The sequence below is a fragment of the Cydia fagiglandana genome, chromosome 4 (genome assembly GCF_963556715.1).
Source record: "Cydia fagiglandana chromosome 4, ilCydFagi1.1, whole genome shotgun sequence".
Lineage (NCBI taxonomy): Eukaryota > Metazoa > Arthropoda > Insecta > Lepidoptera > Tortricidae > Cydia > Cydia fagiglandana.
Genome location: NC_085935.1, coordinates 19,869,592 through 19,879,251, shown reverse-complemented (window position 1 = coordinate 19,879,251; position 9,660 = coordinate 19,869,592). Strand labels below are relative to the sequence as shown.

Genomic DNA, 9,660 nt, shown 5'->3' with positions numbered 1-9,660 from the left:
CACAACATGAAGACAAATCGCATCTGACGGTCTTAGTATGAGTTGCGTTCTCACGCGCGACTCCATACATCAAGTGCGACTTCAAGTATGGAGGCAACTTATGCTAGGCCGCTTGGTCGCGATCCTCAGGAATGAGGAAACGAGAAAGAAGAAGAATAATTACTTAATATCATAAACCTTATCTGAAGATTTTTTTTATAAAATCTTAGTACCTACCTACATTTAAGATCTTTTTAGGGTTCCGTACCCAAAGGGTAAAACGGGACCCTATTACTAAGACTTCGCTGTCCGTCCGTCCGTCTGTCCGTCTGTCTGTCACAGCTGAAATCTTCACAGATAATGTATTTCTGTTGCCGCTATAACAACAAATACTAAAAACAGAATAAAATACAGCAAACGTGATTTTTGACCAAAGTTAAGCAACGTCAGGAGGGGTCAGTACTTGGATGGGTGACCGTTTTTTTTTGCTTTTTTTGTTTTTTTTTTGCATTATGGTACGGAACCATTCGTGCGCGAGTCTGACTCGCACTTGCCCGGTTTTTTTTATTGTACAGCCCGTTAAATCCTAACCCTTCCCGCTCAATATTCAATCAGCATTCAATTTGACTTAATACCTGCACCTCTAGCACATCTTGCATCCGCGACTTAGACCGCGACTCGAGTCGCCATTCCCGCGGCTGTCAAATCTGTCGATTTCCGTAGCATAACTTGTACCCGCGACTGCAACAGCCGCGTAGAGAACTCAAAGTCGCGGCGCGACTCGTCAATGTTACCCGGCGAAATCAAAGTCTAAACAAATCGATATTTGCAAGTGGCAACACTGAATCGGAAACCAGGGATGCGCTAAATCATTCGTTCTTTGGTGGTAAAAAATCTACTTTTTTGTCGATGGTTAAGTTTTTCCTGTCAAAGTCAAGGAAGTTTCAAATTGTGTCAACATTTAATTACGGGAAAAAATATGAAAAAATGTAAGTAATAGAGCCTTATATACTTAATATTGATAATATTCCTTAAAATAAATATATATTGTTTAAAAATTTCTGTTTAATAAACCTTTTAAATAAAATATTTTTGTAAGTAACTATAATAATGGAATTGCTATTATTGGTTTTGTTCTCATATTCCTGTTGTAAATAGTGTTTTCTTTTTTCAGAATAAGTTCAGCATTATCCTAGACACGATTGATATCCCAGCACCCAAAGGAAAATATTATTAACAGGAACGTGCCAACGGGACCCGAAGTGGAGATTCAGGAAAAGAAACACACTAGGCAAGCTTGTAGGTTTCAAACGCGGAGCTGTCCCCTTTTCTAAATTAACTAAGATGTGAGAAGCGCTTTAGCTTTAAGAACACCACCGAGGAAGTGAACTATTATTATAATAACCCTAATGGTTATGACGTACCTATCTAAGCTGCCGCAGTAACTCTCAAATAAGTTTCATATAGTTTTTCTTGTGCCAATAATGGATGGCATGTGTGTGTACTGTGTAACTGTTTATGATTTGACAAATTGATATGAAAAGCTTATTTCATAGTCCTCGATGAAGTCGCGACCATATTTTATTGTTTTGTTTACAAACCAATTTTCTTTCCAGGGTGATATTTAATTGTCCTACGCCGCATGTCGAAGAAAAGGGACGAGAGAAAATACTTTTTATGTGTAATAAAGAAGATTCATACAATTTCTCTATTGTGGTTCTAGATGTTAATATATATTAGATTTAATAATAAGAAATCGAATATTGCAAGAATATATAAGGCAAAGCAATATACTATTAATTTAAATATTGTTTTTTTTTTCACTCCTGTATTTTTTACCTGAAAAGAAACAAAAATAAAGTAGGTAGGTACCTGAAACTCCTAGAAGCCATGATTAGCTCCCCAAAGCCCACTTCATACCTAATGTTGACAGCAACGTATCATAGCATGATCGTATCAGGCCCTGTCAAACATGAAGTGAAACATCTAGAACACGGGTATGATCTAGAGGAGTTTCAACATGGTAGACCATATGATAGCAGTACCTACTCGTATGTACGCAGACTATGACGTGAGCGTAACGACTCCTTCAAAATATTGCTGGTCGGCTCGGTCCAGTCACGTCACGGTATGGTGTTGGCAGGGGACGGAATGGTTTAGTGGGTGATGACTGATAATATTTCATACAAAGCATGATTTTGAGCCGGACATGATCCTGTTACAGCCACGTATTACATCATTCTGTTACAGTACTATGCAGCGGGCACAGGCCACATGTAGGTATGTTTTGTTGAAGTCGAGGAAGGTTCCAAACGGTACCTAAATAGTAAGAGATTATCGAAATTAGACATCTAACTGTGATCCTAAATACTACTACTAAGACTATTATGGCTTACTTAATAAGTTGGATAGTTTGTTTTGAACATTTGTACCTACCCACCTCATCGGCTTCGTTTATGTACAAGCAAGCGGGCTCCGTTGTTAGGTTGATGAAAGATTTGTGTAAGGAAGTCTTAGGATTACTTTTACAAACTTACGAACCTGAATTGAAATTTAAAAATTCCTACCCCTAATTGAAATTATATGTACCTATTTACTTAATTGAGTACCTACAAGCTAGCTGTTTGAAAGTAAAGTTGTAAACATGATGGGTGTGTTGTGGTACTTGTAGGTATCACCGTGCATAATCGATATAAGAGTGCGTAAAGCGCATTTAGTGATTGTACCATACTTCCTTATCCCTTAGGACAATAAGTAATTATACAAATTATATTATTACATAATATATGAAACTTGTTTTTAAGTAATAAATATCATGAGTTTAGTTAAAAAAGTACAAGCAAACCACCCGCGAGAGCGAGTCGCGTCATAAAGTCGCGTAGACTTCGACTCGCGGATTGACATAAAGACGAGAGAATATTTTGTCTCAAAATAGGCAGTTGTGCTACGGATTTTAGTTCAAAGTCGCGATCGTTGTCATTTTCTGACAGTGACATCTGATCGCGAGTTTGTCGCGGCTCTCGCGCGTGAGTTGTGCTGCCAACACGCGACAACCCGCCAAGTCGCGCCGATCTGTCTCTTCTCACGCCTGTCGCGGCCAGTTGTGCTAGAGGTGCTGAGTCTATCCGCTTAGCCTGGGCGTTTCCGCGGGCACTCATTAAGCGTGGATTCCTTAAAGTGCCCACGCGGTCGGCAGGATATTGTCTTGCATAAGCCGTGTGTAATTAATGTACGTAGTAACCATAAATTTATTATGTTTTAGTAAAAGTGTATATAAATACCGCTAGTGTAAATTTCATTCTATAGCATGACGTGACGTACCTACGTGTTTGCGTTAAGTCTCATTTTGTATGGGATTTTGAGTTACCATAACATCTCGGTTGGCGCACTGTTCAAAATCCCATACAAAACCTTGTACGTCACGACACATTATCGAATGAAATTTACACTAGGAGTTTTTAAGAGCTTACGCCAGTGGCGTACAGTGTTTAACATAAAGTAACTTGCCAAATAAAGTATCAATGTCAACGCAACATAATCATATTATGCGGGTGTAAGATTCATTAAAATTACTAATTATTAGAAACAGATTTAATGAAATAAAGAGTTGAATAATCATTGGTAATCTATAATTTAATAAATTTAAAAGTAACGTGATTGATAGTTGACCTTTGTAAATAGAAGGTAGTTGGAAGAAAGAATAAAAGACGACTGGCATGGCGGTTAACGGGCATTCGGTTACGGGCAGAGGTGAAGGGAGGACGATTGTGAAGTGAGAGGATTGGAGATTGAACTGTAACGGAATATTGTGATCAAGAAATATATTGCTGTTATGAAAGAAGGAATTTTTATTATACATCAGAAGTGGTAAGTACCTACAAGTCACTATGGTATTCCTGATATTAATATTAGAACTGATTGAGTTAAATCTTAATTACCCAATTAATTTGTTACAATAGTAACAGTGGTGTAAAATTATTATGATTATATACCTATACATATATTAGTAACACTTATATTGGTTGTTGTTTAGTTGAAATTAATTATCATTTCATATTTCCTATGTTAGGAAGTTTATGTTTAACGGGCGCTTAGAAACAAAGACACCGTTAATTTTATCAAGAACAAAATAATTGGGTAAACCCATTTCGGCCTATTCGTTCACTCGAGAGCAATTATACTGCAAGTTTTCTCTTCAAGACCAACAGTTAGGTTTTTTTTTTAGTGTTTGCTGTAATGCCTATCCATAATATAATTAAAGCATTCGTTACATCGCGGGTAGCGTGAAACCTTTGGAACACCGTTTTATTTTGAATAGTTCGGATACGTTTACGATTATTTACAGATGTAGATCGAATTCTTTTAGTCTATGTATGTACCGCTTATTTGGTTACAACTTTTACCATATTTTCAATATATCACTTATCAATACGTCAGTATTATATAGCGGGGTTAAGTGTTTTCGAAATTATAAACTACTCAGACTGTAAATAAGTAGGAATGATACTTTTACTGGTAGTTACCGACCCGCCGACCTGGCCGGGGTTACAATCGCTGTCGCTTCGACAACGAAAAGCATTATGTCTCTATATCACTCTTCCATATTAGCGCGACAGTGACAGTTGCATTCCGTTCGCTACGGAGCGTAAGCGATTGGCATCTTGGCTACGCGGCCCGTTTCGTATTCCGGATCCCGTTTCTGGATTTGGGTCCGTGCCGGATACTGGAACCGTGCCGGATGCATACCTGATTTGTGCCGGATGAGTTCCGGATCCATGCTGGATTCGTACCGGATCCGTCCCGGACTGGTGCCGGATCCGTGCCGGATTGGTACCGGATCTGTGCCGGATTGGTATCGGATCAGTGCCGGATCCCGAATTTGTTCTAGATTCCTTTTCTGTACCAGTTCTAGAATTTTCTCGTTTCGAAAAGCCTGTGTTCCGGATCCGTACCGGGATAGGGATCTGTTTTAAACGTCCCGCATTTAGACCCCGGAAGCAGTAAATAAATAAATAAAACAGTTGAATTTAGCTTAATAAGAACAATTTATATTTGTCTACTATTAACAACCCAAAGATTTAGAACTCTTCCATTGCTGGTGTTGTTTTCGAGTTCCAGACTATGGACCATGAGGAAAAAAAAAAAACATCCAGGCGGCGCTCGAAAACTCCTGAGCGTGACCGAAAATCGAAATCTGATGATGGACAAGAACGTCGAAGCCGAAGTCGCAGGGAACAACAGGCGGAGTCGCAACCGGCGAAGCCGCAGCAGCGGCAGACACGGCCGAGACAATGAGAGATGGCTTCGAAGATCAACACGGAAGGACAACGGCCAGGATCGCTTTCACGTGGAAGCCGCACAGGACAGGAACGGATGGCTTGTATATCTTTGTCGTCTTCAGTTGTAGATTTTAATAGATGTCGTTTATTGCTTAAACTGCGAATATTTTGGTACAGTATCCTTGGTTTTAAGAAGTTCGTTGCAAAGCTCTGCTGATTGCTGTTGATCAATTCGTCAATTGTGGTTGGTGCAACTGACGCTTAAGTGGCAAGTAAATAACGATATGATGAAAATACCTACATATGATGATAAGTATAATATTATCGAATTATAAAATTTCTGGATTATTTTAATTAATGAGTTACGGATTAATGAGTTACGGATTAATGAGTTACGGATTAATGAGTTACGGATTAATGAGTTACGGATTAATGAGTTACGGAGTAATGAGTTACGGATTAATGAGTTACGGATTAATGAGTTACGGATTAATGAGTTACGGATTAATGAGTTACGGATTAATGAGTTACGGATTAATGAGTTACGGACTAATGAGTTACGGACTAATGAGTTACGCATTAGTGAGTTACTGGATTGATCAGTTACTGGATTGATCAGTTACTGGATTGATCAGTTACTGGATTGATCAGTTACTGGATTAATCAGGTACTGGATTACTGGATTAAGCAGTTAATGGATTATAGAGTTAATGGATTATAGAGTTAATGGATTATAGAGTTAATGGATTATAGAGTTAATGGATTATAGAGTTAATGGATTATAGAGTTAATGGATTATAGAGTTATTGGATTATCGAGTTATTGGATTATTGAGTTGAGTTATTGGATTATTGAGTTGAGTTATTGGATTATTGAGTTGAGTTTTATTGAGTTGAGTTTTATTGAGTTGAGTTTTATTGAGTTGAGTTATTGGATTATTGAGTTGAGTTATTGGATTATTGAGTTGAGTTATTGGATTATTGAGTTGAGTTATTGGATTATTGAGTTATTGGATTATTGAGTTATTGGATTATTGAGTTATTGGATTATTGGATTATTGGATCATTGGTTCATTGGATCATTGGTTCATTGGATCATTGGATCATTGGATCATTGGATCATTGGATCATTGGATCATTGGATCATTGCATTATTGGATTATTGGATTATTGAATTATTGATTATTGAGTTATTGGATTATTGAGTTATTGGACTATTGAGTTATTGGATTATTGAGTTATTGGATTATTGAGTTATTGGATTATTGAGTTATTGGATTATTGAGTTATTGGATTATTGAGTTATTGGATTATTGAGTTATTGGGTTATTGGGTTATTGGATTATTGGATTATTGGATTATTGGATTATTGGATTATTGGATTATTGGATTATTGGTTCATTGGATCATTGGTTCATTGGATCATTGGTTCATTGGATCATTGGATCATTGGTTCATTGGATCATTGGATCATTGGATCATTGGATCATTGGATCATTGGATCATTGGATTATTGAATTATTGGATTATTGAATTATTGAATTATTATATTATTGAATTATTGAATTATTGAATTATTGAATTATTGAATTATTGAATTATTGAATTATTGAATTATTGAATTATTGAATTATTGAATTATTGAATTATTGAATTATTGAATTATTGAATTATTGAATTATTGAATTATTGAATTATTGAATTATTGAATTATTGAATTATTGAATTATTGAATTATTGAATTATTGAATTATTGAATTATTGAATTATTGAATTATTGAATTATTGAATTATTGAATTATTGAATTATTGAATTATTGAATTATTGAATTATTGAATTATTGAATTATTGAATTATTGAATTATTGAATTATTGAATTATTGAATTATTGAATTATTGAATTATTGAATTATTGAATTATTGAATTATTGAATTATTGAATTATTGAATTATTGAATTATTGAATTATTGAATTATTGAATTATTGAATTATTGAATTATTGAATTATTGAATTATTGAATTATTGAATTATTGAATTATTGAATTATTGAATTATTGAATTATTGAATTATTGAATTATTGAATTATTGAATTATTGAATTATTGAATTATTGAATTATTGAATTATTGAATTATTGAATTATTGAATTATTGAATTATTGAATTATTGAATTATTGAATTATTGAATTATTGAATTATTGAATTATTGAATTATTGAATTATTGAATTATTGAATTATTGAATTATTGAATTATTGAATTATTGAATTATTGAATTATTGAATTATTGAATTATTGAATTATTGAATTATTGAATTATTGAATTATTGAATTATTGAATTATTGAATTATTGAATTAAAGAATTAAAGAATTATTGAATTATTGAATTAAAGAATTAAAGAATTAAAGAATTATTGAATTATTGAATTATTGAATTATTGAATTAAAGAATTAAAGAATTAAAGAATTAAAGAATTAAAGAATTAAAGAATTAAAGAATTAAAGAATTAAAGAATTAAAGAATTAAAGAATTAAAGAATTAAAGAATTAAAGAATTAAAGAATTAAAGAATTAAAGAATTAAAGAATTAAAGAATTAAAGAATTAAAGAATTAAAGAATTAAAGAATTAAAGAATTAAAGAATTAAAGAATTAAAGAATTAAAGGATTAAAGAATTAAAGAATTAAAGAATTAAAGAATTAAAGAATTAAAGAATTTTTGAATTAAAGAATTAAAGAATTTTTGAATTAAAGAATTAAAGAATTTTTGAATTAAAGAATTAAAGAATTTTTGAATTAAAGAATTAAAGAATTTTTGAATTAAAGAATTAAAGAATTTTTGAATTAAAGAATTAAAGAATTAAAGAATTAAAGAATTAAAGAATTAAAGAATTAAAGAATTAAAGAATTAAAGAATTAAAGAATTAAAGAATTAAAGAATTAAAGAATTAAAGAATTAAAGAATTAAAGAATTAAAGAATTAAAGAATTAAAGAATTAAAGAATTAAAGAATTAAAGAATTAAAGAATTAAAGAATTAAAGAATTAAAGAATTAAAGAATTAAAGAATTAAAGAATTAAAGAATTAAAGAATTAAAGAATTAAAGAATTAAAGAATTAAAGAATTAAAGAATTAAAGAATTAAAGAATTAAAGAATTAAAGAATTAAAGAATTAAAGAATTAAAGAATTTTTGATTTAAAGAATTAAAGAATTTTTGAATTAAAGAATTAAAGAATTTTTGAATTAAAGAATTATTGGGTTTTTGAATTAAAGAATTATTGGATTATTGGATTTTCGAATTAAAGAATTATTGGATTATTGAATTAAAGAATTATTGGATTATTGAATTAAAGAATTATTGGATTATTGAATTAAAGAATTATTGGATTATTGAATTAAAGAATTAAAGAATTAAAGAATTTTTGAATTAAAGAATTATTGGATTATTGAATTAAATAATTATTGGATTATTGAATTAAAGAATTATTGGATTATTGAATTATAGAATTATTGGATTATTGAATTAAAGAATTATTGGATTATTGAATTAAAGAATTAAAGAATTATTGGATTATTGAATTAAAGAATTAAAGAATTATTGGATTATTGAATTAAAGAATTAAAGAATTAAAGAATTTTTGAATTAAAGAATTATTGGATTTTTGAATTAAAGAATTATTGGATTATTGGATTTTCGAATTAAAGAATTATTGGATTATTGAATTAAAGAATTATTGGATTATTGAATTAAAGAATTATTGGATTATTGAATTAAAGAATTATTGGATTATTGAATTAAAGAATTATTGGATTATTGAATTAAAGAATTATTGGATTATTGAATTATAGAATTATTGGATTATTGAATTAAAGAATTATTGGATTATTGAATTAAAGAATTAAAGAATTATTGGATTATTGAATTAAAGAATTATTGGATTATTGAATTAAAGAATTATTGGATTATTGAATTAAAGAATTATTGGATTATTGAATTATAGAATTATTGGGTTATTGAATTAAAGAATTATTGGATTATTGAATTAAAGAATTAAAGGATTATTGGATTATTGAATTAAAGAATTAAAGGATTATTGGATTATTGAATTAAAGAATTAAAGAATTATTGGATTATTGAATTAAAGAATTAAAGAATTAATGGATTATTGAATTAAAGAATTAAAGAATTATTGGATTATTGAATTAAAGAATTAAAGAATTATTGGATTATTGAATTAAAGAATTAAAGAATTATTGGATTATTGAATTAAAGAATTAAAGAATTATTGGATTATTGAATTAAAGAATTAAAGAATTATTGGATTATTGGATTTTTGAATTAAAGAATTATTGGATTATTGAATTAAAGAATTATTGGATTATTGAATTAAAGAATTATT

The 9,660-nt window shown here is 30.5% G+C and overlaps 1 long non-coding RNA gene across 1 annotated transcript; it reads left to right on the top strand.

Moving 5' to 3' along the window:
* The first annotated feature begins 917 nt into the window (after positions 1-917).
* Positions 918-1,785, top strand: LOC134664186 (uncharacterized). The gene is made up of 2 exons (XR_010098222.1): positions 918-968; positions 1,154-1,785. It is a non-coding gene; the product is annotated as an uncharacterized LOC134664186 (long non-coding RNA).
* Positions 1,786-9,660: the final 7,875 nt, after the last annotated feature.